This window comes from Pseudophryne corroboree, chromosome 2 (assembly GCF_028390025.1).
Source record: "Pseudophryne corroboree isolate aPseCor3 chromosome 2, aPseCor3.hap2, whole genome shotgun sequence".
NCBI classification, from domain to species: Eukaryota; Metazoa; Chordata; class Amphibia; order Anura; family Myobatrachidae; genus Pseudophryne; species Pseudophryne corroboree.
In genome coordinates, this window is record NC_086445.1 from 845565968 (window position 1) to 845569727 (window position 3760).

The following is a 3760-nucleotide window of genomic DNA, read 5'->3' on the forward strand; positions in this document are numbered from 1 at the left end:
AAATTCACAACGGTGGATTATTATTATTTTTTTTTTTCAACGCGGCCAGCAGGGGGCGCTGCGCGCGCGGACCCGCGTCCCGCTTACATTTGCCGGGCTTATATATTATTTATATGATTTCGGCCAAGTCCGCGGAGCTCGGGTGAGAAGGGCATTCGTCGGAAAAATCGCGGAGCCCAAAAACCGGGTCTGAGATCAGTTCAATCCAGAGGGAAGGTTGCCCAAGTCCGCGGAGCTCGGGTGAGAAGGGCATTCGTCGGAAAAATCGCGGAGCCCGAAAACCGGGTCTGAGATCAGTTCAATCCAGAGGGAAGGTTGCCCAAGTCCGCGGAGCTCGGGTGAGAAGGGCATTCGTCGGAAAAATTGCGGAGCCCGAAAACCGGGTCTGAGATCAGTTCAATCCAGAGGGAAGGTTGCCCAAGTCCGCGGAGCTCGGGTGAGAAGGGCATTCGTCGGAAAAATCGCGGAGCCCGAAAACCGGGTCTGAGATCAGTTCAATCCAGAGGGAAGGTTGCCCAAGTCCGCGGAGCTCGGGTGAGAAGGGCATTCGTCGGAAAAATCGCGGAGCCCGAAAACCGGGTCTGAGATCAGTTCAATCCAGAGGGAAGGTTGCCCAAGTCCGCGGAGCTCGGGTGAGAAGGGCATTCGTCGGAAAAATCGCGGAGCCCGAAAACCGGGTCTGATATTTCCTTCCTTGCCCATCGCAGCGCCCCCTGGTGGGCTGAATCCGGTACTACGATTTGTGGAAGTCTTGCCGATGAGTGGAGACTGGCACCTCTCGGTCCGGGACAGGCTTCCAGGAGCCTGGGGAAAATCGGAGCATGTGGCGCAAAAGTGTCGCGCGCGCCGCCCGACACGTGACTCTAGTAAGAACCACCTCTCCGGATGTGTAATAGGAAGCACGTGCCGGGGCCTGGGCCCTCGATTCCCAGAACCCTGTATTCACGGTGGGCGTGGTCAGACAGAAAGCGCGGGCTTGGTACGGTGTGTGCGCCACAAACTCCGGAAGTGCTGGGTCTGCTGGTCGCAGTGAGGCAATGTACGGAACCGACGGCAGTGACGAAGACTATCTCCCCGACTCGTCAGAGTTAAGCAGCTCGGATGATAGTGGAGGGGAGGAGACGTCTTTTCACGGCAGGAAGGTTCTGGAAGTGTCCGGGGCTTGCTCCGCGGAGGCCGAACCAAGTCTCCATCCGGCCCGCGCAGTGTCGGTCCAGGTACTTACCCGAAAAGCAGATGGTTCGATTGCATGTAACAAGAAAAATTTCTGCCTGTGGTGCGAGAGGCCATTCTCAAAAATTGCGAGACATGTTCAAGCTGTCCACCACAATGAGCATGAGGTTGCAAGGGCACTCAGCTTTCCGAAGCGCTCCAGGGAAAGGACAGTGCAGCTAGACCTGATTCGCACCCGGGGAAACTTTGCCCATAATGTCGGGGTTCTCCGCGAGGGCAGCGGAGTCCTCCTACCGTGCAAGCAGCCGAAAGAAGCAACGGCTCCCCAAGATTTCATGCACTGTGTAAAATGTAAAGGGCTATTCTCCAGGAAGCACCTGTGGCGCCATGTGAAGAGGTGCCCGCTCCGCAAAAGTGTCAGCCCCAAACCTGGAAGAACCAGGGTGCAGGGTCTCTTCACTTACGCCACACCGCTCCCGAAAGATGTTGGCACTGGCCTCTGGAAGTTGCTGAGCGGAATGAATTATGATGATGTGGTACCGGTAATCAAAGGGGACCGCTGGATTATGCAGTTCGGTCAGCACCTCTATAACCGTCTGGGGTCTGATGTCAGCAAGCATGATTACATCCGTCAGAAGCTCAGAGAGGTGGGGCGGCTTCTGCTGAAGGCGATGAAGGTCACACCGTTGCGGTGTATGGAAGATTTCATTTGCCCACAGAATTTCCTGCAAGTGGTGCATGCTGTGAGGAGCCTGGCCGGTTACGATGACCGCACCAATACATATAAAATACCCTCGTTGGCTCTGAAGGTGGGACACAGCTTGCAGAAGATTTCAGCTATGGTGGAGTGTCAGGCACTGATGGAGGGCAGTGCCCTGACAGAGGAGCGTGCCCGAAACTTTCGGAAAATTTATGAGGCGAGGTGGAGCGAGCTAATCTCCACTGCTGCCCTGAAGACACTTCGAGAGATAAAATGGAATGCACCGCTGCTTCTGCCCTTCACTGATGATGTTAAGCGCTTGAACCTGTACCTCCTTGACCGTCAGCGAGAGTACATCGATGAGTTGTCCGCCCACCCTTCCAAACAGCAGTGGTCCATGTTGGCCAAAGTTACCCTCACGCAGCTGATTCTCTTCAACCGCAGGAGAGAAGGTGAGGTTTCCAAGATGCTGCTCTCCTCCTTCGATTTACGGCACACAGCCGATTTGCAGGGTGATGTGGCCCAGGCCCTGTCAGAGCTGGAGAAGGCACTCTGTCGTCACTTCTCCCGTATTGAGATTCCTGGGAAAAGAGGCAGGAAAGTCCCTGTCCTGCTATCCCCAAGCATGCAGAAAGCGATGGAGCTCCTCATAGAGAAGCGGACAGAATGTGGTGTGACCCCACACAATATCTACATGTTTGCTAGGCCAACAGCCATGTCCCATTATAGGGGATCCGACTGCATACGTCTCTACGCCCGGGAGTGTGGGGCCAAGCACCCCGAAGCATTATCTTCCACCCGCCTACGGAAGCATGTGGCTACACTTTCCAGAGTCCTCAACCTGAGCGATACAGAGATGGATCAGCTTGCTGATTTCCTTGGACATGATATTCGGGTGCACCGGCATTATTACCGCCTCCCGGAGGGTACCCTTCAACTGGCCAAGTTGAGCAAGCTGTTTCTGGCTCTCGAGCAAGGGAGAATGGCTGAATTCCGGGGCCACAATCTGGAAGAGATCTCCATTGATCCAAACGGTAGGTATCACTTGACAGTGTGGCTCCAGGGACTGACTGTCTAAGTGGGCTGGTGTGATCGGTTTCCCTGTCCTTCTCTATCCACAGAGCCGATCCAGGTGGTGAGCGATGACTCTGGGGATGAGCCAGAGAGTCAGGATACTGAGGTTCCCATGGGGCACATGGGAAAAGAAGCTGGCAGCGTGGTGTCGGCGGTGGATGGAGGTGCAGCTAAAGGTGGGTGTGACTGTCCATTCCATTTGAGATGCGTCCATGACTGGTGGTGGCGTTGCGTGGTGACTGACCTTTCTTCTCCCGCACAGGTGACAGAAGGGGTACCAAGCGCAATCCGTGGACCCCAGCAGAAGTGAAAGCTGTTGAACGTCACATGATTCGGTTCATTCGCTCATTCAAGGTGCCGGGCAAGAATGACTGTGATGCGTGCCTAAGGGCAGAACGACAAGCGCTGAAGGCTCGGAACTGGCTCTCGGTTAAGTTTTACATTAAGAACCGAATTACTGCTGAAATGAGAAAGAACCTTTCCTGAATAAAATGTATCTGCTGCTGAATACACGTTTCCTCTATCTCTAATTAAACCCGAAAATAAATCAGTTATGTGGGGTGTCCTCATTAGGCCGGTATTCCTGAATAGGTCCCCATGAGGAAGGTTCCAGACATATGTCCCGATGAGGATAGAAAAACAAGTATGTGTGGGTGTGCGTGTGTCCTGTGCACTTGTTTATATATCCTAACGGGGACAAGGGCCAGACAGCACACCAACACTGGCGGGACCTCCGACATGGTGGGGACCTAAAATGAGGTCCCCATGAGTCTGACCCTGGGAGGTGATGGGGGAGTCATGTCTCAACTACCC

General features: G+C 54.4%; 1 long non-coding RNA gene across 1 annotated transcript; it reads left to right on the forward strand.

Annotated features, from left to right (window-relative positions):
• The first annotated feature begins 2995 nt into the window (after positions 1 to 2995).
• Positions 2996 to 3455, forward strand: LOC135051305 (uncharacterized). The gene is made up of 2 exons (XR_010242174.1): positions 2996 to 3123; positions 3210 to 3455. It is a non-coding gene; the product is annotated as an uncharacterized LOC135051305 (long non-coding RNA).
• The last annotated feature ends 305 nt before the right edge of the window (positions 3456 to 3760 follow it).